The sequence below is a fragment of the Saimiri boliviensis genome, chromosome 19, assembly GCF_048565385.1.
Source record: "Saimiri boliviensis isolate mSaiBol1 chromosome 19, mSaiBol1.pri, whole genome shotgun sequence".
In the NCBI taxonomy this organism is placed as follows: Eukaryota; Metazoa; Chordata; class Mammalia; order Primates; family Cebidae; genus Saimiri; species Saimiri boliviensis.
In genome coordinates this window covers 9218140-9242630 of record NC_133467.1, presented here as the reverse complement: position 1 = coordinate 9242630, position 24491 = coordinate 9218140, and the positions used below count along the sequence as shown (strand labels likewise).

The window sequence follows — 24491 nt, the reverse complement described above, 5'->3', positions numbered from 1 at the left end:
TGTCAGGTAGGGTTGGTGTAAAGATGGCAAACACTTTAAGAAAGTCTACTTATCTCTGTCTAGTCTCACTGTGCTGAATAGATGCATTTAGAATTAGACTGCATTAAAAATTTTAAAATAGCAGACATTCACTGAGCAAAATGATAATACTTCTTATTCTCTACTTAACTTTCTGCTTCATTCTTATTTAAACTGCACATTTTATTTAACACTAAATGAACAGTGTGCTGGTGGAGGTATCAGTTCTTCTGCCTAAGTGCACACTGGTGAGGAATGATGGTAATAAACCCTGAGAATATATTGGAAGTGCTGTCCTAAAGCGAAATCGTATAACTTACACAAAATTACAAGCAAGCAGCAGCTGTGTCCTGCTGCTGGCTTGAAGGAGAGGGACATGGTTCTGAAATACAGGCAGAATCCTGGCTTACATCTCGGCACTTTCAGGAGTTGCAGTATAGAGGCAAGAGCAGAGTTCTGTGAATTATTTGAATTTTGCTAACTGGGATAGGCTGGGGAAGGTGTGTCACAGTGAAATTAGTAGCATAGGCTTTGAAACTTGACCAGCTGAGGTTTGAATCGGAATAGGCTCTACCTTATAGACCTGGTGTAAATAAAGTGCTTAGCACAGTGTAGCATGCAGCAGGTGCGGAATAAATGGCACCTCTGTTCACAAGGGAGCAGATACCGACGGGAGGTCATCTGATGTTAGCTGGTAAAGTCCTCCTTCACCCAGCCTCAGCATCTCATTTCCCAGTATATGAAATGCCATCTTAAGTTTTAATTCCTTCACATCCTAAAGCCCTTTTAATCGTCCAAAAGTCCATTTTAAAATGCCTTGGATCTCTTCTTATCATTAGCTAGTATAAATAGAGGTCAGTTGAATTTTCTACTATGTATTTTAAATGATCAAAATGACAATTCATTTTATTAATAATTATTTAAAGTACATTTTTTGGGAAGTATACATCCAAGATAAGTTCATTAGGAATTAGCTTGTGTCACAGTATTTCTCAAATTGTGTTTCACTTTATTATAGCGTCTACGATATCTTCTTTGTAAAAGAAAAAAAAAAGCCATAATGTCATAAGGTTGAGTTATGCATACCCAAAGACTCACGTTGCACATCAGCATATTAAAGGCCTGAAACTGTTCTACGGAAAAGAAACCTTTGCTTAACCCAGAATTTTCCAAACCAATTTGATCAGAGAATGCTTTTGTTGGACAATGTCTATTAATATGCCGTAGCTACATTTTGGTTTAAGACTAAATTCTAGATTAAGAGATTATTTTCCAAACTTCATAGTTAACTGGGAAAGTCGGGCTCTTTAGGAACAGATCATAGATTAGATACTTGTAACAAGGGGATAGTAGAGAGGATCCTAAAAGGGAAGGCAAGGGGATGACAGTGAATTCTGTCCTACACGGAGAAGAGAAGAGAGATTCATGTGGCCACTAGTCTACTTCTAGTTATGTGCTAACCACTGACCCATGTCTACCTCAAATCAATGAACCTATCTGCTCCCCGGTTTTTTCTCCATCAAATGTCAGCGGGCAAGGTGAGATGCCTTCTAGGGTCCCACCTAGGTCAGCTATCCTAGACTTTAACTGTTTTCTTGAAAAGAATGTACGGTATTTTTTATTTTGGTGGACATAGTGGTGGTACACATTTATGTTACCTTTAGGGAGGTCTATTTTTTTCCTTTCAGGAAATCTAGACTGTCCTATACATCAATAAAAAATTTTGATATAAACTATTTTAGTCTTTTTTTATAGTTTGAAGAATACTGCTTATTATAGCTCAAAGTTTCCATTGAAATATGTTTACTAAAGCAAAAACTGAATTAATTTTTTTTAAGTCATGGGAGTTATTTTAGGTAGATCAGATCAACTCATTATTTCATTGCCTCATCTTTTATGTCCACTGGGCTTACTGGCAAACAAAAGGAATGAATCTTTAAACAATGGAAGAATTAGAAGATACCTCATGCTCAGTGGCTAACTGGAATTATTCCATAAGCCATCAATTGTATTTCACTAATGTGTTCAGTGTTGACTCAGGTTATCACGGTCTTGGAGAGGGACTGTTGTGTTTTCACACAACCAGCCCTGCAGGTCAGGTGGTTAGCTTTTGTTTTGAGAGGAGCAGTAGACGATTCAGAAGCTTTATGGACTTAATAGCCACAAAGTGGGTTGGTTGACAAAGGTGTAGAATAAAAAGAGAGATCTAGAGGGCATTACTAACCTCTGAATAAATGGTATGCAAATCACTAGATTTTTACAGTAGCAGGTGATCATGAGTTACTGTTTTTCAACTCGCTCACTTTTGCCTTACGTAAGGGAGGTATTTTGGTAAAATCTATGGGTACGTTGCAAAGTAATTATTCATCCATTAAAGCGATTCCAATGATACCGTTTTGGACGTAAAGCATACCGATACTGTTTGTAGCCAAACTTAATAATGATACTACAAGAATTATTTTTCTACCCAACAACTTTTTTTTCTCTTTTCCCTCCTTTCAACTGCTGGAGTAGGAGAGAGAATAAAGCTGAAGTCTTCTTATGACAGCATGATCATACAGAACATTAGGTCTCCTTTTTCACCAGATGGGCAATGCTTTGAACTCATTGGATGATAACATGTCAGCATTTATTTTTGATGGACAACTCAAGAATATGAAATTGATTTGAATTGAAAATTCTTTAGTAAGTTTTATTTTATAGTCATTCTTTAGAGCTGTAGTCATCCTGGAGAAATAAACTTTAATAATCCTTATTAAATCACTTTAATAATCTTCATCTTTTTAATGTAATTGATATATATTTACTGTCTTTTAATATCCAGAGAAATGACCATTTCTTAGCTTGGTGAAAGGACATTAGGATTAGATACCGCGCCAGCTGAGTTTAGAGAAGCGGTGGTTCTTTCAGTGATAACAAGTGCATAGCTCACAACAGAAGAACTCGTATTTCCTAAGGTTTTTAAAGAAGTACTGCTCAATTTAGCAAAATCATTACAGTTTTATAATTATACCTCTTCTCTTATTAGGTGTTAAATTGCATTTGGACTTTTATGACTAAACAAAACAAATATTTCAAGGGGTAAGAAGGTAAATGGTGGACATACTTCCTTAGCTAAATAAATAAAGGCATTTTAAGGAGGAAAATTGAACTAACCAAGATGAAATAAGATCTGAGGAAAACCTAGATCTCGCACGCAAAGGAAATCTCTGTCTTTTAAAAAAATTCCAGAAGGCTTGCACTTATACCAAGCTTTTGATTTGGGAATAAAGGCTGAATGCAGTAAAAAAAATAAAAAATTAAAAAATAAAATAAAAAAGTAAGAAAGTAAAAACCTGTTGGAAATGTTTAAGGAAATACATGGAGACAGATCCTTCAATCCAGATACGAGCTTGGAATTTTAATATGAAGCATGTATTACAAAATGTGCAATTACAAAGGAAGATGTGCAGTGGCCTGGAATTTTCTGTGCATGGCCTTAGACTTCGGGAAATAGAAGATTCACACTTGTGTCCTGGTTCTCCACTCGTGAGTTTTGTCACTATATACAAATCATGTCATCTGAGCAGCCTTAGCTTCCTCATCTGCAAAGGGACAAGACTAGCAATTATCGCGCTGACCTTTAAGACCATTTTCATCCTATTACTTTATAATGCTACGATTTTTATTGTTAGTTTTTCTTTAGATAGCATTTTTCTGAGATCCAGTTGGATCCTTTGAGATCCAGTATTTTTGCCTTTAAAATAACATGTGGCGTCCTTTCAATTATCTGAAAAACAGAAAAAGGTTTATTGCAACTTTAGGAAGCCTTATTTTTAATAATCCTGAAATTTTGAGACATTAACTATTACTAGACCCAGGCCAGATTAGGAGCTGGGGCTTATTAACACTTTCCTCTTCTGTAAGTTTTATCATTAAATCATTTTGGTGATGAAGTTTCAAGTAACGTGGTTAAAATTCTCAGAGAATAGCAGAAATGAGAAGGAGTAAGATCAACCTCACACCACCACTATCCATCCTGATAAACGCCTTATGGTTCCAAAAATTCTCACAAACTGTTTTGTAGATTTGGGCCTTGATCCCATCACCATTCCAGGAAAAAACAAATACCTACGTGAAGTAAGCTGGTAACTTAGTCATGACTCCTAAGATAGCTCTTGCGTTAGGGAAGCTCAAGTGTGAAAAGACAATGAGGATTTCCTTTCATTTGGCAGGACAAATAGGATTACAGAGTAAATCCACTGAAAAGGAAGAGAAACAAGCCGCCTTGACCCTGGCTGAACTTCCTCATGTGATTCCCCGCAGGGCTGAGGAGAATGAGCTGACAGAGTCTCAGTAACACGGCCAAGAGCTCCAAGCTGGAGCTCGCTGGAAGGACCAGCTATGCTTACTCGCATTGGCATGGTTTGAGTGGGAAGATAATACGTGCTCCAGAGCATCAAGTGGCCTTGCTGTCCCTGTAAGTTTCTTCCTCTGTTATGTAATATCCTGACAAGGCTTTAACAAGAACCCAAACAGCATTTTATTTAGCTGTGAACTGTAAAACACTGGGATACACTCTCCACTGGCAAAGTAAAATAGTTTTTATGACACCTGTGGTATAGGTAGAAGGATAATATAGCCCAGTGAAAATCTAACGTAATTGATTGTTTCTGCAGCAAGTTCTTTTGCTATGATTTGCCCCAAATGTGCAACCTGATGGCTCAGCTTCACTGTCTTTCCCATCTTTCCCTCGTGAGATTTGAAGAGCTCTAGAATGTTCAAGGAGCGTCAGAAGGAACGGGAGAGGAAATAGAGCCGTAAAAGGAGGAAAAGGTGCTGGATTTTATACAACCTGGGCAATCAGGACAGACGCGTCTAAGATTTACTGTTTCAAATACTTATCAAGGATCAAAGTAATTAAACAATGTGAAAGGGAGGACAGTCATATTCATTCATTCATTCATCACGTGTTAAGTTACTCAACAAATGAACGTTTTATTGCCCACCGTGTTCTTGCTGCAGTGTAGAGGTGGACTTGTGTCCAAGAATCTTTCCTTCCTTTGTGAACAGGTTCAGCTCCTCACCTGCCCTCCTCCATGGGCTCAGACACCTGAAGGACACATTTCCCTGCATGCACGGCCACCTCTGCCTGTCTTCCCAGGCTGGCTTCCTGAACTCCGCTGACTCTTCTTATCAGTTCACTGAGCCTTTGCTCCTACCCTTGGTTTGGGTTTCATTCTTGTCTTCATCATCTCCTTAAACTTAACGACTAGCTGAGCAACCCCTGATGAACACGACCTTCAAAATTCTGTTCTTTCCTTCTCTAACGCTCTCTCACTTATGAAGGCTCTCTTTCACCGTGAGGTCACGGGCCCCCGGCACAGCACCTAGCACACATTAAAGCACTTACTGTATGTTTACTGAATAAATGAATGAGTGCTTTGGAGCCTCTTTGGTTTCTTCTACCTTTCCCTGAGCCACAGATGTCAATTCCCCTCTGCTGTCATCTACAGCAACCAGCCTGCCCCCACAAACTCACTCCCTATGTACTTTCGGCTCTGGAATCCCAGCTTCACCTTACCTGGGAGAAGAGATCAGACCTCTACCCTCCCAAATAGCTAACAAATAATCTGGCAAATAATGGAACATCTTGACTGATTTCCCTGACTTGGCTGTGTTAAAATAGCCTAATAATCTGCATGCAACGGAACTCCCTTGAGTAAATGTGAGTTTCAGACCCACCAGTGTTTGTGGCAATTACTCTGAACTGTTTTCCTTTAGTTCACCTGCCCTCATTTCTATCTTTTCCCTCATTTCCCAGATCTTACTTAGCTCAGCCTTCCAGGTACCCTTTTAATCTGATCCCTTGGAGCTGGTGTTTGTTTCTGACCTCTGATTCCTGATTTATGGCTCCCTCTTGTGGATATTGGCTTGGGTGTGCTCCACCAATGTGCTCAGCCTGAATTGGCCCCCTTCCGATGGAATGAGAGGTTTGAATAGTTGTGATAAAATAATATAGTAATAAGATGCAACAGAAGCATGGCTAAGGTATATTGCACATAAGGAAGCCCTAAGTCTGTCTGGGAGAGTCAGGTTAGCGATGCAGCATTGTGGATTGGAAGGAAAAGTGGGCGGTTTCCAGGCAGACGAAAGGAAAAGATCGTTAGATCATAGGCACAATACACTTTGGCAATTAGGGCAATGGGGCTGGGAAAAAGGGGAGTCCAAGAAAGAGTTAAAGCCAGGTTTCTGACTTCGCCAACTAGGTGCTAACCCCAGGTGAGAGAAGGCTACAAGTTAGGAGTTGGTAGGCGGTTTAATATGATACTTCACAGATAATGGAAATTACTATGAATACTATAAATTACTGACCTTAAATATTTTGAACACATACTTGAATATTTAAACATATCATTTACATTCAGGTAATTGATCAAAATATTATTTTGGCAACCATTAAAATAATTTTTCCAGTCTTTTTTTTTTTTTTTTTTTTTTTCTGTAGACATCCTCTGGGTCATCCAAAGCCATTGATCAAGATAAGTATTTTGGCTTTAATGTATTCTTAGAATAATGAAACGATGTATGTATGCTGTTGTATAATGTAGGCTTTTAGTATTTGATCCTGCTTCATCAGTCCAAACTTAGGAGATTCGTTCACTTGTTCATTCCATCAGAACGTGTTCGGCTTCTTCTAGGTGCATGCCCTGTGTAATACCGGGACGGTGAAAATGACGTGAGATTGGGCGCATCTAGAGCAGCTGTATGTCTTCCCAGGCTGGCTCCCTGAACTCCACTGACTCTTCTTATCAGTTCACTGAACCTTTGCTCCTACCCTTGGTTTGGGTTCCATTCTTGTCTTCATCATCTCCTTAAACTTAGCAACTAGCTGAGCAACCCCTGATGAACACGACCTTCAAAATTCTGTTCTTTCCTTCTCTAACATTCACTTATGAAGGCTCTCTTTATGAAGCTGTACTGGAAAATCTGCAAGAGTGATCCTGCCTTCTGCTTTGTTATACTCTGTGCATCGTTAATAGCTTTTGCAAACTACAGTTTTACCTTAAAATTGATGGAATTAAATGCGCTGAAGGATAGCGATTGAGCTGTGCTGTCAAACTGAGCACGATTTTCATGTTCTGAAATATTGTCATGGCAGTAGCACCAGTAAAATTAAGTTCAAAATTACGGTAAAAGAGCAAAGTGAGTTAAGTGTATATTCTTTGAAAATACTCTTTATTTGATGTGAATTCTTGGCAGACAATGTAATTCTTTTCAAAGCTGGGGTAGGTAATCTGCCTTGAAGAGAAAAACACCACAAAACTAGAGCATATTATTTATCCTACATTATCATGAGGGTGATGTGTTCATCTGTACTTTGCGATCGGGAGAGGGTGAGTAGAGGCCCGTGTCGCCCCTGCTTACTTACACCTGTCAGAATTTACAACTTTCATATCATTAGCAGAACAAATAATATGCATATATAGTTTGCTTTTAACTTTTTAAAAATGGAGATAAACCCTAGGGAAGAAGCACAAGTTGTCTTTTCCTCAGCTAACTTAATCTTTAACTTAAATTGGCTTAGCAACCATTTAAAATATCAATGTATTTAATTTCATTTATCAATAAAGTACATAGAATGAACACACAAATGCCAGACCACTACAGGGATACTAACATTTTTGTTAGTTTCAACTGGATCCTAAAGAGACCAATAATCAGAAAATAATTTTATGTGTGTGAGCACATGTGCATAGATATCCTTGTATTTTCTCCTGGTCTTTCACAGAGACCCCAAAGAAAGAAGGCAGTTGTTACTAGGGAGTATTTGGTACCCAGCACAGTGTCTCTCGCACAGTGGAGGGCTCAATGAATACGTGTTGAGCCAGTGGAAATGCATCTGTCAGATCATTTTGCCTGCTAGAGAAGGCAGCCACCAAGCTTCAGTTCCGCTGAAATCAATGTTGCATTCATTGAAACCTGATTTTCATAGCCTTTGTGTTTTCATTTGCAGAGATTTTGTCCAGTGTCTATTTATTCACCAGGCATTATAATTGGAGCTGATGAAAGAATGATTAGAAAGACACACACGGTCCTTGCCTTTAAATGGCAAACTGTCCCATTGGGACCAATGGTGACAAAAGGATGTGATGATGGAATGAGTCAAGTGACTAGGAAAGCATGCAGGCTCCTTGAGTCCCAGAGAATGGGCCTGGGAGTAGGGACCCCAGGAAAGACTTGACAGAGGGCAGGAGTCCAAAAACATCTTGAATTTTTTCTTGTCTTCCTTTTAAAAGACCTTTTGTAATGGAAATTTTCAAACACATACAAAGTAGAGAGATGATTTAACAGCTATCCACACATAACCAATCTTGTTTTATCTATACTTCCTCACCCTCTACCACCCCTCAGTAGGCTCTTTTATTTTAATTAATTAATTTAAAGGAATGTATTTCTTACAGTTATAGAGCCTGAGAAGTCCAAGGTCAAGGGGTCATGTCTAATGAAAGCCTTCTTGCTCGTGTGGACTCTGCAGAGTCCGGAGGTGATTCAAGGGGGCATCACACGGTGAGGCGCCTGAGCATGAGCATGCTCCTGTGTTAGCTCAGGTCTCTCTTCTTTCTTTTCTTTGATAACATGAAACAGAGTCTTGCTACATTGCCTAGGCTGGACTTGAACTCCTGGGCTCAAAGGACCCTCCTGCCTCGGCCTCCTGAGTAGCTGAAACTACAGATGCATGCCATGGAGCCCAGCTAACTAGACTACTTTTAATCCAATTTCAGATTGCATATTATTTCATCCATAAATCTTTTAGTATGTATCCATAAAAAAATCGGACTCTCGTTTTTACTAAAAAACATAATTACAATACTATTTTCTCACCTAGAAATTAATAATAATCTCTTAATATTTTCAAATATCCAGTCAGATTCAAATTTCTTCTGTTCTTTCATGGATTTTTTAAAAGATAATGTGCTTGAAACAAGATTCAAACAAGATCCACGCCCTACTTTTTGTTATTATCATATCAGAGTATGTTTGGAATATATCCAAGGGAATGTATGCCCTATGCAGGCAGGTGCTTATTTTGCGTTTTGTTCACTGTTTCGTTGTTGTTATTGCTGTTTTGGTCACCCATAGCCTAGAACAGTGCTTAGCACATAATAGGTGCTCAGTAAATGTTTGTTGTATGAATGGATGTATAACAGAATGAGGTAGGGAGGCATTTCAGGCTGAGGGAGCAGTGTGCGTGTGAAGGTCTGAAGACCTGTGAGATCACAATGCATTTGCTGAACAATCTATTATATGTATGGCTGAAACACAGGATTTAGGTGATAGTAGGACATGTGACTGAACCTAATTAGGGACCAGCTCATCTAGTAGTAAGCAGACTGATTTGGAACTTTTGAAGAATTTTCAAGAGAGGAATGACATAATCAGATTTGCATTTTGAAAAGATTGTGGTTTCCAGCTGTGCCGGAGAGACCAAGAGATCCCTTGGACATGGTGTCACATTCAAAACAACACCAATTAGGCAACAAAAATTAATTCAAGGGAATTTAAATGTTTATTGCAACGTCCCAAGAAAATTCCTCACCATGTCGCCCAGGCTGGAGTGCAGTGGTGTGATCTCAGCTCACTGCAACCTCCAACTCCCAGGTTCACGTGATTCTTGAGCCTCAGCCTCCCAAGTAGCTGGGACTGCAGGCACACACCACCACGTCCAGCTGATTTTTGTATTTTTAGTAGAGACAGGATTTCACCATGTTGGCCAGGCTGATCTCAAACTCCTGATCTCAGGTGATCTGCCTGCCTCAGCCTCCCAGAGTACTGGGATTATAGGTGTTGGCCACCATTCTTATCATAGTAAACCTCTTCAAATTTTATCTCCCGCCTCTCTCCTGCCAAAATCTGTCTTGTGAACTTCATTCCCATACACTGTCTTGAATCTTCACCTTTTATACCTTACTCATCTATTTCATATTCCTGCCTCTGGCCAGTAGACCTCTAATATAAATCCAGATAAACTTCAGACTTTTCCCATTTTCTGTGGAAGTCTTCGCAGCTCGATGGGGGCAGGAAGAAAGTTATCCAGTAAAGTCCGTTCTTTGTTACTCTTCCATGATGCAAACTTCCATAGGTCCTGTAGCATCGTTTGGGTGATGGTGAGATTCTGCCCAATGCTGTTTCCCAATAGAATGCAAATCCTAATTATTACACTTGAAATTGCTCTTTTTTCTTTTTCTCCCAGAACACAGTTCTGCCCCATACTTCAGAATTCCATCATCAGTGCCTTGACAATGTGTGCAGTTAATTGGAACACCAGTTCCGCTGTTTAAGACTGAGGATTTTGCCTGGGTGCTGCACACATAGTAGGCAGTATCCTGGGCTTTCTGATGAATGTAGGTCCTCAGAGAAAGAAACTGCTGGGTGGGAGGGTAGATAAGATGAAAAGATGTGGGGCTGGAAGCCGCCAGGGACTGCAGAAAGCTGGTTTCTTGCAGAATTTAGATTTTAGAAATGCATAGAAGTGTATTTTCTTGGGACTAAATTGGAGACGGGATTGCTTTGCATGAAATTCAGAGTAGCTGGTGGCAGTATAGTGATTATACATTTTGAGCCAGTTGTTATAGATTTGTGTACATATTTTATAGTCCACTAATTTGCAGAGAAGTATTGAAATCTTGATACTTTTAGAATTTCATTTAAACGGCATGGACTTCCCAAAAGAAACCTTTATAGACCAATTATGAAGGCTTCCCACCCCCTCTCCAAGTAGCTTCGGTCATCTATCTGTGCTTTTACTGGATTTCTTTTGAAAGTTTATTTAGAAACACACTTCTTTTGAAAAAGCCTTTGGGAGAACTCATGTACTAAAAATATTCTTAGTATCACTGTGAAAGACACCAAAAATGTCCTCTAATAAATCGCTACAAGGAGGCTTTCTTTATATTTAGAATGAGGACAAACTTGAATGGCTTCAATGTGATAAATTGTTAAAATGAACTTTTTGCAGCTTAGTGGAAATTTAAAAGATTTCTCTCAAATGAATGTTCAAAGAAACAGATGGTAAAGGACTAGGAGTTTTAAGAACTTATGTTCCCATGAAATAAAAGAGAGCATGAGTCTCTCTGCTTGCTTTCCACTGCCAAAAATTCCCTTTTCCACTCTGAAAAGATATCAATATTCAAACTACTAGCAGGCACTTCTTAAATTTATGTTAATTCATGACACAATTCATAAAAAATAAGATGTGAAGCAGACCACTGATAAGCCTTGTTGACATACTTAGCAATTCCATCAATGAATTAGACATTCTAGCAGATTAATACACCGTTAACACCAGCTACCATCTCGTTTCTCTCGCAGTTTCACAGATGACCAAAACGACTTGTACAAAGTCAGGGGCAAAGTGAACACTAGAACTTCATCCCTTCCATCTCTCAGAGCAGTGCTCTCTCTTTCTCTTTTTTTCTTTCTTTCTGCCTTTTTTTGCTATTACGCTTCTACATGCTTTGCTTTTCAAACAAGCGTGCATAATGCATTAAGATTTGTTAGTTTTTGGAAGGTCAGAATGTGCAGATAGTTGCAGGACATGTCAAGGGACTTGAATTTCATCCTAAAGATGATAGGCGTTCTTGATCACATTTGCATTTTAGAAAGTTTATTTTCTATAGCTCACTATTCTTTGCTTGTGTAATTGATGTCCTCTCTCAATCTCTAATTCTTGTTACTTTTATATTATCTTGCAAGAAAAACTATAGAATTGCCAATTGTATCATGTGGAAGTGGGCTCAGACTTCCTACATTTAGATTTTAGACATGCTTGTAACATGTGTGTATACCTATGGCTTTGAAGTTCTTTCTTCTATTGAGGAGGAAATAACTTGCAGAATGGTATATAGCTTCTGGCAAGAATACCATTTCAACTGCATTTTTGGAGCAAGGATTTTTTTTTCCCCTGAGTCTGGTACAAATTATGATTTCTAACACTGGATTTATTTTTTATAGAAAGCTCAATGTATCTTAAAAACTACCGTTAACAGCAGTGAAAGTAAAGGCCAAATATGAACGCACAGCGTTTCAATGGCAAGCGCTCTATCTTCCCAACTTTCAGTAAAAGTTTTTGTAATCCATTGAATGGGTTTTTTCTCAGCTTTGCTGACTTGACAAATAATCATATTGAAGATGCACACCTTGCTGTTTTTATACATATCTACATTGTAAAAATAAAGCTAATTAATGTACCAATCACTTCATGGAGTTACTATTCCTTCCTCCCATCCTTCCTTCCCTCCTTCCTTCCCTCCCTCCTTCCTTCTCTCCCTCCTTTCATCCCTTCCTCCCTTCTTTCCTCTCTCCCTCTGCCCACTCTTTCTTCTTTCTTTCTTTCTTCTTTCTCTCTTTCTTTCCTTCCTTCTTTCTTTACTTTTCTCCCCTTCTTTCCTCCTCCTCTCTCTCTTTCTTCTTTTTCTTGCTTTCTTTCAAAAGTTTAATCTTGTTAGTGAGGATGGGAAGTTGATGAAGAATTCTGGTCTAACCAGATGCTGGACTTTCCTGAAGTCAAGAGGTTTCGTGCCAACTTTGTAAGTTAAGGCAGGTGATATCATCCTTCTTCCATTGTTTTTTTTTTTTTCACTCTAGATTGTATTCAAGTTGGCAAGTCCCAGGAAAAATATAATCATTATAATTAATCCTTCTCTGTCATTTATTTTCATTGATCAAATCAGTGTAAATCTGAAACTCCCAAAGCTATTGAGAATAAAACAAGCACTATGCTATGAACTTTATGTACATTCTCTTCAACAATATAGAAATACACATTTCTATATTTCTAAACTCAGTATATAGGAAAAGGAGAGTAGTCTGAGCCAGATATCAAATATCTGCCTCCAAATTCATGATGGAGGCATCAAAACTGAGGGATCTAATTCCCAACCTAGGGTATTGTTGACATTTGGGCAACACAATTCTTTGTTATGCGAGAGGTCACCCAAAGGCAGGAAGTTTAGCATCTTAGATCCCTCACCAACAAGTACCCACAGCAGCCGCCAGTCAGCAATGTGACACCCTCCCTCACCTCTGACATTTCCAAATGCCCGCTAGAACGGGAGCTCCATCTATGTGGAGACTAGATGATAATCATCCTCCCTGTGCTGAAATTTCACTCCTAAATGAATTTAAGAGAAATTATTTTAACCTTTTTGTCCAAGACAAAATTCTGCACCAACCGACTTGACTAACCAAATGAATGGAGGGCTTTAGGCTGCTTCAGGACTGAAGGCAGCTGAGGGTTATACACACCCCACTCCCTTGCCTTCCGCTAACATGAAATAGATCAGTGCATCCGTATAGTGCTGCAACGTAGCTACAATATAGCAGAAATTGCTTGGAGTGTTTATCACAATCCAGATTTTAATTCAGTAGGTTTGGACCAGGCCAGTACCTGCACTTCTAGCTGTCAATGAACAAGTGACAATTTGAATCTCATTTATTTGGGGTGATTTTACAGGCTAACTCCAGAAAAATGTGATTCAAGTTGTTAACTGTTCACTGCCTCAGAAGATTTTAACTCCAGGAAACCTCTTATAGACCCACTGGCAATAAAATTCCCTGTAATAACAGCATGCAGAAGACAAGAGAGGTTCTCAGTAGAAGTTGAGAGCAGTAATAGAGGAAGTAATGCAGTGGTTTTGTCTTAGGTAAACGTGTTTTGACAGTGGTTCAGGGCTCAGACCTACCTGAAGGGAGAGAAAATAAACCGCCTGGTCCCTTGGGAGCGGCCACAGTTTTGGGGACTTGTGTATCAACTTCAAAAGAGATGAACCACGAGAATACTGTCACCACAGGTACAAATTGAAAGGGAGAAGAGAAGTCGTGGCCTTCTGAACTGTTGTGGAGAGGAAGTCCATGTTCATGGACACATTCTTCCCTCTGTCTCCTGGGCTCAAGCGATCCTCCTGCCTCAGTCTCCTGAGTAGGTGGGACTACAGGTGTATGCCACTATGCCTAGCTTCTGTTTTTACTGAGATTGCTTTCAATAATAAATAGTCTAATTACAATACCTATGGCTGAGATTTATTCTCATTCTTAGCTGATCTTTAATAGAGGGAAGGCATTGTATAAAACCAATTACAAATGACAGTATACTTCCTGTAACAACCTCCTGTAACTCCTCATTCACAGGGAGGAGAAACTTGAGGTAAGAGGTGAAGTTTGTCTTTAGTGTGTCATTTCCTCTTTACTTCCTCTGTTTTGGACCCCTCCCTATTCCACCACATAGGCCTACGAAGGAAGGGTTTGAATCATAATCCCAAAAGACACAATTCCAAACAGTATAGTTCTGAATGTTGAAATCCCAAAAGATCAAAATCCCTAAGCAGAAGATGATAAAATTTAATAGGGAATGTTCATGTCAGATGTATATATAGAATCACAGAAGAATTTCCAAAAGAGTGGCACCATGCAGAAAATGAATGTAAATGTATTCTCCGAGAAGAGGCTTCTCCTCAAAGAAAAAAAGCAGCTATTTATTATGCCAGACTTCAAAATATAGTTAATAATCGTGAAAGCTGGCGAACTCTTATGTACTATCTCTGTGCAATTGCCCATAATCTATTCCTGTAATTCACTTTCTCTTAGTTAAATTTTGCTTTTAATTTCTTTTTCTTGGCTGGGCATGGTGGCTTATGCCTATAATATCAGCACTTTGGAGGCTGAGGTGGGTGGGTTGCTAGAGGTCAAGAGTTCAACACCAGCCTGACCAACATGGTAAAACCCTGTCTCTACTAAAAACACAAAAATTAGCAGGGCGTGGTGGCTGGCACCTGTAATCCCAGCTACTTGGGAGGCGTACGCAGGAGAATCGCTGGAACCCAGGAGGCAGAGGTTGCAGTGAGCCAAGATTGCACCATTGCACTCCAGCCTGGGTGACAGAGCGAGACTCCATATCACAAATAATAATAATCATAATAATGAAAACATTTCTTTTTTGTTTTTTTCCACTATTTTAAATTGTCAGTATTTTTACATCATTGATATGCTATATATTTCATGTTCATATCATTTCCAATACTGGAGGTATACACTGTGTAGAATTTTTAGAGACTTCTGATTCATTTCATGCATTAAAAATTTTTTTACTTCACGAAAGTGTGTTATAATGTTCCCTTTGTTGATCAGCATTGTGCATGTATGTAAAAACATTGAAACTTTCTCGATAAATGAAGAGATGTCCTTTTTGTACATCTACATTTGTGAAGGATACAATTTTTTAAGATCTCCGATCTTTGAGCAACTGCATATGTGGTGGTGACCCACTGCAGGTTTTGACTGATCTTATCAAAAGACGTACATTGCTTGTCACAGTATTGCCGATGGCTACAGTTATAAAGCAGGGAGCACACCACTACCAACCATTGTGATATGGTTTGTACATTTCTCTTTTGACCTGTTTCTTTATGAATATGATTTGTCTGCTTATACCTATATGACTGTTAGCATACCTGAGGGTTCATGCTTGCAAAAAATAGTTATGTTATTACTGCCTGTCTTACTGTGTAAAGTAACATGGTCTATGAAGTGCTTTATTTTCCAGGGGTACAGGATCCTACTCTGTCTTCCAGGCTGGAGTGCAGTGGCTCGATCGTGGCTCACTGAAACCTTGACCTCCTGGGTTCAATCGATCCTCCCACCTCAACCTCCCGAGTAGCTGAGACTACAGGTACATGCCACCAGGCCTAGCTAATTTCTGTATTTTCTGTAAAGATTGGGTTTTGTCATGTCGCCCAGGCTGGTCTTAAACTTCTGTGCCTAAGGCATCTGCCCACTTTGGCTTCTCAGAGTGTCAGGGTTACAGTCATGAGATACTACACCTGGCCTGTTATTTTTTAAATATATTTTTCCAGTAAAACTCATTTTAAAAAGGTAAATAAATATCTTTGAAAGAATTAAATTTTTTTTTCCAGAATTGCATTTTTTGAGATTTTGATTTTACCGATTTCAACTTTTGGGATTATGGATTTGAGATGGTATCTTTCGGGAGTGATTATGATTATCATAAATTCCTCCCCAGGGAAGCTCCTCAGTCCTATTTTCCCAGAAGTTTGTTCTTAGCTAGTTCTTCTATAATCCTCATTTGTGTCTTACCTAGAAAACATTTTCCTCTGGGAGATATTTATTCAAGTTGCTCCTGAGAAACGATAAGCTTTTATCACCCAAAAATGAAACATCAAATGGTGAGTTCAGACACCCATGTGAACGGATCTTTCGGGCCATCTATTTAGTAGCCTCAAAACAAAACAAAGTACCACTCATAAGACTGGTTGTGTGACAGTGTGGGTTTGAAATTCATCTAAATCATGTAAAAGTATGGAGAGGACCTTGAGCAATCATGTGGTCCGTCTGTAGGTTCAGGCACATCAATATTTTCACCTCTGAAAAAAGGATATTTTTTTCTTTGCACAAATTTCCACTAAAGAAGGTTACAATGAATAGCTAGGCAATTTCATCCCAGCAAAGTACAATGTACCACCGTCTCTCTTTCCCCTGGACTCTATCAGTAATGCCCTAAACTGCGCTGACTCTTGTTCCCATTCTTGCGATTCCTTCCCCCTTTTCTTTTCTACTCCCTTACACCCAGCAACCTGTTTGGCACACTGAGGCCCAAGTGATCTTTTAAAAATGTGAATTCGATCATGCCAATTTTCTTCTTTAATCCTTTGGTGGCTCCTCATCCTTCCTAGGGTGAAGACTCGCATGGCTCACAAGACACTCCATGGTCCTGACTTAGTCCATTCCTCCTCCTCACTCTCACCCCCAGTGTGCCATCATGCTCCTGTCACTTCATGGCCTTTGCACAGCACCTGAGGGCTTTTATCTATGCTGCCCCAACCCCCACTGTTCGTGTGTTACTTAACCTGTATTTTTGGTCCATTGCACCTATTACTGTTTTTCTTTATTCGTATATTTGGGTGCTTATTTGATTCATGTTTGTTTCCCCAGCTAGACTATAAAGCTCCATGAAGTAAGGCATGTGGGCTCTTCTACTCACCAGTATATCCCCAGTGTCACAGAAAGAGGCACATAGGAAGCTCACAGTGAATATTTGCCTTATATATGAATGAACTCTCCATTTTATCTAGCAAACATCGCTCATGCATTAAGTCGAGCCCATTTTTAATCATTAGAAAAGATGGAGAATTGCTGTTCAATTTGTTCTAATTCTGTCTTTGCTTTGGGATGCGATATACTTGTACTTTGGTGAAAATGCACAGATGTCTCATTAACAACGAAACTGGGCAGTATACATTAATTTAAGTATCATTCGTTTAGTTAACAACAGGCATTGTTGATTTTATTCATTTTCATCAGTTAATTAGTTATTCTTTGTGTTCAAATTCTGATTTGGTAACTGGAAAGCATGAACTCCATTACATCATAGGAGCTTTAGGGCTGCTAGAATTTTTCCTTGCTAAAAAAAAAGTTTAGTGTTTTTTTTTGTTTTTGTTTTGGTTTTGGTGTAAATAGCAGCATAGAGAAATAAAACTGCAAGGGACAGAATAGAGAAATAATTAGACTAAACTTTAAGATGGCAATAAAGACATGGGAATTAGGGGTGGGTTTCAAGAAAGAACCAGGGATCTTATGAGAGTTATTTGTTTGAAAGGAGAAAGATTGTTCTTTAAGCTGTATCAATCTCTTTTCATTTAATCTAAATCCAGTACAAACACAGATTGTATCCTGGCTAAACTTTCTCCCATGACTAGATCTCAGAAAGTATTGCCTACATATGACCATTTTTTCTAATAGTAATCTGTAATCTTAAAAATATTTATGAAGTATCATGTGTCAGACACCTACATAGACTATTTTATTTGGTTCTCAGCGACAGATATGATTATTATTTCATATTCTGGAATTAAGGAAACTGTGGTTCAGGGAAGTTAAGCAATTTGCCCAAACTCATGGCTTTGGACAAATCTGGATTCAAATCCTAAGTGTGGCTGATTTAAACCCTATGCTCCTCTTTTGTCTTATTTCCTCTTTAAAATGAGATCCCAACATTTCCTAAAGTTTAAGATATTTTCCCATTTTCACAGGCAAATTACTTAGAGCACTGGTTCTCCAAATGAAGTCTTCTGATCAGCGGAATCAGCAACTCCTAGGTATTTACTAGACACGTTGATTCTCTGACCCGGGAGCAAATTTACCAAATTAGAAACTGGGGGGGTGAGGGTGGGATTTGCGTTTTAAGGAGCCCTCCGGGTGATTGTGATGCATGCAAAGTTTGAGTACCGCTACCTAGGTAAATGAAAAATTGAGCAGTCCCTATTGCCGACTAAGCTAGTAACTGATCCTCTGGCCCAACCAGCCACTTCGGGAGGTTTCTCACTCTCCGCGGTTGCTCTGCAAATCAGTCATGGTGATCTGAAATCTTCCTACAGCTTTTTGTTTTGAGCCGGTGTTGCTATTTTTGCACAGGCCGGGCTGGAACTCCCCATCCTCCCGCCTCAGCCTCCCCAGTAGCTGAAACTACAGGCCTGTGTCATCGCACCCGGCTCAAAGATACGACTTGTGTTTGCTTTGTTTTTAGAGATAGGGCCTCTCAATGTCGCCCAGGCTGTCTCTGCAGACTGTGTTTTGGTTTAAAATGGTGTCACATACACTAACACTGCTTATGTCAACAGGCAGCATCTGAACTAAATTTAACTTCAGTGTTGTGGTGGCAAAAAGGTCATTGTGCTTTTTTGGTTAACGGGTTCCTGTTTCTCCACTTCCGCTTTCGTCCAGAACAGGAAGCGGAAGTTCTAAACCACTGCGAGGTCGGCTCCTGGTATTTCCGGCCTCCTGAGACCAGGAAGTAGCGGAAGGCACAAATGTTTCTTGTTAGGGTCCCAATTTGATTTCTAAATCAAGGTGCGCAGGATCAAAGGTCTCTTCAGTGCAGATCCCAGACTTTGATCGTTAGGTAAACAAGCAACTTGGAACTCTCCTTCCCCCCCCTTGAAACACAGGCAGGTGACTGAGGTGGTGAATCAGCACTGGGGAATGAGGGGGAAGGCCCACCTGAGAGCTGGGAGCAGCAGTGATGGCGTCTGTCCTTGCCACCCCCCCCACACACACAATTTTACTTTTCTAAGGTGTAGGGGACCAAAACTCAATAAATTGAAGATTGGAGGTCTTGGAATCTGAGTAAGCTAAGAGGAGATACAGTTTCCACAAATAAGTTCTTGCATTACAATAAAATATAGCAGAGGAGCTTTAAGGCGTTCGCTCGCTGCCAAGAATTTCAGCTGCAGTTGGGGGTGGGGGAGAGGGCAGTTAATTTAATTACATTCTGTCTTGCGATCTCTAAGTAAAGGCGCCTGGAACTAGAATAAGCAGAAAAGAGAAAAGATCGTACCATGTTTTCTATCTGTTACGTAGCTTAGATTTTCTCTTTCGGTTGTGGTTTGTTTCTGTAGGGAAGAATACTTATTCACACTGAAAGAAAGCAAAGAAAACTTGGATTTTTAAAAAAATAACGAAACTTCTAGATGAGTAAACCTGGAGGATAGTTTGTGAATTAAACACATGTGTTTGGTTTATAATCAGGGAAACTGATAAAACCCACTCGTCTGAAAAGAAGGTGAGGCTTTTTGGCGATCACCAGGATCTCACTGGGTAAGTCAGTCCCACTGCCACACACAAATGGAATAAAACTAGCGGGGCGTTTTATTCATACTCACGGTTTAGAATCTTTAGAACCACTAGTCTGGTAGTGCTATCTGTCAGGTTAAAGGATTAGTTCGATATAAACCATGTAACATTTGGACTAAAATAATCACATTAGCCTTTGTTAAATGTACTCATCATCAAGTGATAAAACATTAGTGTTCTCCCTACTTTATATTTAAAGCTTGAGATTTCTAATATGATCAATGTCTCCACTTTGCCGTCTGAAAAAGTACTGTTTAAACCTTCCTCAAATACTTGTATGCCATATATGTTTCTAATCTCTATAAAATAATACTGACATATAAGCACTGTGTTTTCTTCTAGCTTAAAATGATAAGTTAGTTTCTTGAGGATAGGTACAACTATGATCTTAGGTAAGAAGTTCTGGATTCTAAATTGAGCCTGCTGTGAAAACTAATCTTTGCTTTAGATCTCCACCTTGTGGTTACATGTTTAAAATGTAAATTCTTGTGATTTTATGCTCCTTGCTTATAGATTCTTTCAAAAAGAAAGGTAGAATGGATGAACATTGTCTGAAAATAACTTGAAACTTATGACTGGATATTTAGAAAATTATAATTCAGATTCAGTGCACTTCAGAATGTTTTCTCTCTGAGACCCTTGTTTACCACTTTTTGTTCAACACCTTGAAAAATTAGTTTTGGGTTTCTTAAGGATTTAAGAGGCTTTCAGAGACCATCTTTTGCGTTAGTGTGCTAGTATAGAGGGAGCTAATAGGAGGAACCTCATTACTGTATCTTCTTATATCTTTAGTAAACTTGAATGAATGGAACATATGGGTTCAGAACTTACAACGTCAGAACACTGGGAAAATCTGTAAGAAATACTCCAACATTTACGTACCACCATGTGGTTTTAAAAGAGAAAAGAAGAAATACCCCAACATGGGGTTAAACTTGGCCTAGGAAAAGAAAACAGGTTTCAACTCCTGTGACTTCATTTCCCAAGTTTTCTCACCACAACATAGAAAAGCTCTGTGATGTCCACTGGAGATACAGCAGTGCTCTGTGTAGCTTGAAGAACGTGTAGTTCGAGCATGAAGTCCTGCAAGAGTGGACCTGATGTGCTGTGTGCGGATCAACTCTAGAGCCCTTTGGACTTATATGAGATTTGAGTTACAGAATTTAGTTACAAAGCACAGTAATATTTTATTATGTTCATTTGTTTTTATATTATCCTTTTTTTTCTGCATTCAACAGCAAATATTGGTGACCCCACCTTAAAAACATACTCAGAATCTGACAACTTCTTGTAAATTCCGCTTTCATAGCGACCAGCTTCATCCTGTTAAAACATCAATCAGATTACTGTTAATCACCTGCTTAAAACCAGGGATTTTCCCTCACTCAGAGGAAAAGCCTAATCCTCATGGTGGCCATCAAGACCCAGTCTAACTGGGCTGTGTTATTGCTCCAACTTCAGCACCTCTAGGACCTGTCCTCCTCCTGCTGCAGCCACACAGCCTCCTTGGTGGTCTTGGTACAGAAGGGCCTTTAAATGACTGCTCAGTCTGCTTGGGGTGCCTCCTTCTGTACACCCACATGGTGTGCTGCCCCCGTGCTTCAGAGTTAGTCAAAATTCATGCTTCCTTCTGACCACCGACCTAAAATAGCAACACTCCTCCTACACTTCCAATCCTACTTCACTGCTTTATTTCCTTAGCTTTATCCCACATACTATACATTTTTCTTACGTGTGTCATTTGTTATCTATCTTCTCTCCTACCATGTAAGTCAAATAGTGATTATGCTTGTGTTTTTCACTCTTGCTTTCCAGCCCTCACAACAGTGCCTGGCTCAATAAATAAATATTTGCCAAGTGAATGAGTGTCTCACCCATAACATCCTTAAGTCCCTTACAGCCATGTCTTGGTCGTTTGCGTTTCTAGGAGCTAGCGTAGTGCCTGGCATTTAATAGAGTTTTAATGAATGTTTGCTGGTTAAATGAATCACTGTTGAAGTACCTTCTTAAGGACTGTCAATACATTGTACGTATAAGCGTATGGGATGGTTGTATTTACTCAATGCTTTAAAATATGTGCTATCATTTAAAAATCTTAAAATCATCTTGGCTACATTTCATGTTATTTTTATTGACTTGATTATTGAGTCAGTCTTATTTGAGTACTTAAGACTGTTCATTTGAAAACTTTTTTTTTTGAGACAGGGTCTTCCTCTGTCAGGCTGGGGTGCATTGGGACTATCATAGCTCACTGCAGCCTTGAACTCCTGGGCTCAAGTGATCCTCCCACCTTAGTCTCTCAAGTAGCTAGTAGGCATGTGCTACCACATTTGGCTAATTTTTTTTTTTTTTTTAGGGTTTTGTAAAGATGAGCTCTCTCTATGTTGCTCAGGCTGGCATCGAACTCCTGGCCTCAAATGAGCAATCTTCATGCCTTGGCCTCCCAAAGTGCTGGGATTATGGACACAAGCCACCGTGCCCAGCCAAAAACTTCATTCTTAGACATCATCTGAGACTTATTCCCTTTCCTTTCCTCGACACTATCTACTTGGTGATCTGAAATTTGATGTTTGTGGACTGCTATTTTTTTTCTTTTTGAGATGAGGTCATGCTCTGTTGCCCAGGCTGAAGTGCAGTGGCACCATCATGGCTCACTGCAGCCTTGACCTCCCAGGCTAAAGCAGTTCTTCCACTTCAGCCTCCCAAGTAGCTGGGAACACAGATGCATGTCCCATGCCTGGCTAATTTATTTTTTAAGTTTTTGTAGCGATAGGGTCTGCGTATGTCACTCAGGTTGGGTTTGAACTGGACTCGAGCAATCCTACCATCTTGGTCTCCCAAAATAATGGGATTACAGGTGCTCAGGCTTTTTCTCTCTTTTTTATAAAAATAAATTTTATTGTATATATTTGAGGTTTATATCATGATGTTATGGGATACATACACATGGCAAAATGCTTACTATAGTGAAACAAATGAACATATCATTTATATAGTTTTTTTGTGTGTGTGATAAGGACAATTAAAACCTACTTATTTAGCAAAAATCCCAAATGCTATGCACTTTAATTAACAAGGGTCCTCATGTTGTGCATTCGATTTCTAGGCTTCTTCATCCTACATGTTTACTGCTTTGTATCCTTTGACCTATATCTTCTTTTATCTCTCACTGCTGTCCTTAGTAACCAATGTTTTATTCTCTATCACTTATAGTTGACCCTTTTTTCTTTTCTTTTCTTTTTAAGATTCCACATGTAAGTGAGATGATGCAATATTTTTCTTTCCATGTCTGGCTTATTTCACTTAGCATAATGTCCTCCAGCATAGTATAACCATGTTGTGGCAAATAGCAAGATAGCCTTCTTTTTAAGGGCTGAATAATACTCTTTTCTGTGTGTCTGTGTGTGTTTTTGGCATATTTTCTTTTCTTTTTTTTCTGAGACAAAGTCTTGCTCTGTTGCCCAGGCTGGAGTGCAGTGGCATGATCTTGGCTCACTGGAACGTCTGCCTCCCAGGTTCAAGTGATTCTCCTGCTTCAGGCTCCCAAGTAGCTGGGACTATAGGCATGTGGCACATTTTCTTTATCCATTCCTCTTTTAACAGACATTTAGGTTGTTTCCATATTATGGCTACTGTGAATAATGCCACAAAAAGCATGGATATCTTTATGAAGTGATGATTTCATCTTTGATATATAGCCAGAAGAAGGATTGCTGGATCATATGGTAGTTCTATTTTTGATTTATGTAGGAACCTCCATACTGTTTTCCATAAGGGCTGTGCCAGTCTGCATTCCCAGTAACATTGTACTAGGGTTCCCTTTTCTCTGCACCCTCAGTGACATTTGTCATCTTTTGTCTTTTTGATAATAACCACCTTACTGAGTGTGAGGTGATATCTCCTGGTGATTTTAATTTGCATTCCCAAATGATGTTTTCCTAGTGATTCGTGATGTTGACCACCCTTTCATATACTTTTTGGCCATTTGTATGTTTTCCCTGGAGAAATGTCTATTCATGTTCTTTGCCCAGTTTTAAATAAGGTTATTTGTTGTTTTGCTATTGAGTTGTTACAGTTCTCTATAAACTTTGGGTATCAACCTTTCCTCAGCTATGTGGTCTCCAAATATTTTTTTCCAGTCCATAGGTTGCATTTTTATTTTGTTTTTGTTACCTAAATGGACAGATATCCTGTGTATATGGACTGAAAGAATTAATATTGTTAAAATCTTCCTGCTACCCAAAGAAATACACAGATTTAACATAGTCCCTATCAAAATTCCAACGGCATTCTTCTGAAATCGAAAATAAAATCTTAAAATTTGCATGGAACCACAGATAATCCTGAAGAACCAAAACAATACTGAGAAAGAAAAACAAATTTAAAGCCACTCCACATCCTGAATGAAATTATATTACAAAACTATAATAGTAAAAACTATACAGTGCTGGCATGAAAACAGAAACATAGACCAATGGAACAGAGTACAGAGCCCAGAAACAAATCCAAACATATATGGTTGACTTGTTTTTAACAAGGCCTCTAAGAGGACACAATGGGGAAAGGATAATTCCATCAATAAATGGTGCTGGGGAAACAGAATTTCCACGATCAAAAGTGTGAAATTAGAGCCTTATCTTATACCATACACAAAAATGAACTCAACATGGATAAAATACCTAGAAGACCTGAAACCATAAAACTACAATACAGTGTAAGGAGAAGTTCCTTGACATTCCCCTTGGCAATGATTTTTTTAATATCTCACCAAAAGCCTAGGCTGCAACAGC

General features: G+C 39.1%; 1 protein-coding gene across 3 annotated transcripts in view; it reads left to right on the top strand.

Moving 5' to 3' along the window:
* Nucleotides 1-24491, top strand: part of HMCN1 (hemicentin 1) — a 677492-nt gene that overhangs the window by 192261 nt on the left and 460740 nt on the right. For 2 of the 3 annotated variants that reach the window (XM_074389731.1, XM_074389733.1), the window contains 4 exons: nucleotides 15599-15724; nucleotides 16154-16238; nucleotides 18102-18167; nucleotides 19597-19665. The gene's annotated coding sequence lies outside the window, so the exon portion shown is untranslated. Of the gene's footprint in view, nucleotides 1-3850; nucleotides 4478-15598; nucleotides 15725-16153; nucleotides 16239-18101; nucleotides 18168-19596; nucleotides 19666-24491 lie in introns of those variants that run through there. The other variant, XM_074389732.1, reaches the window with a different exon arrangement.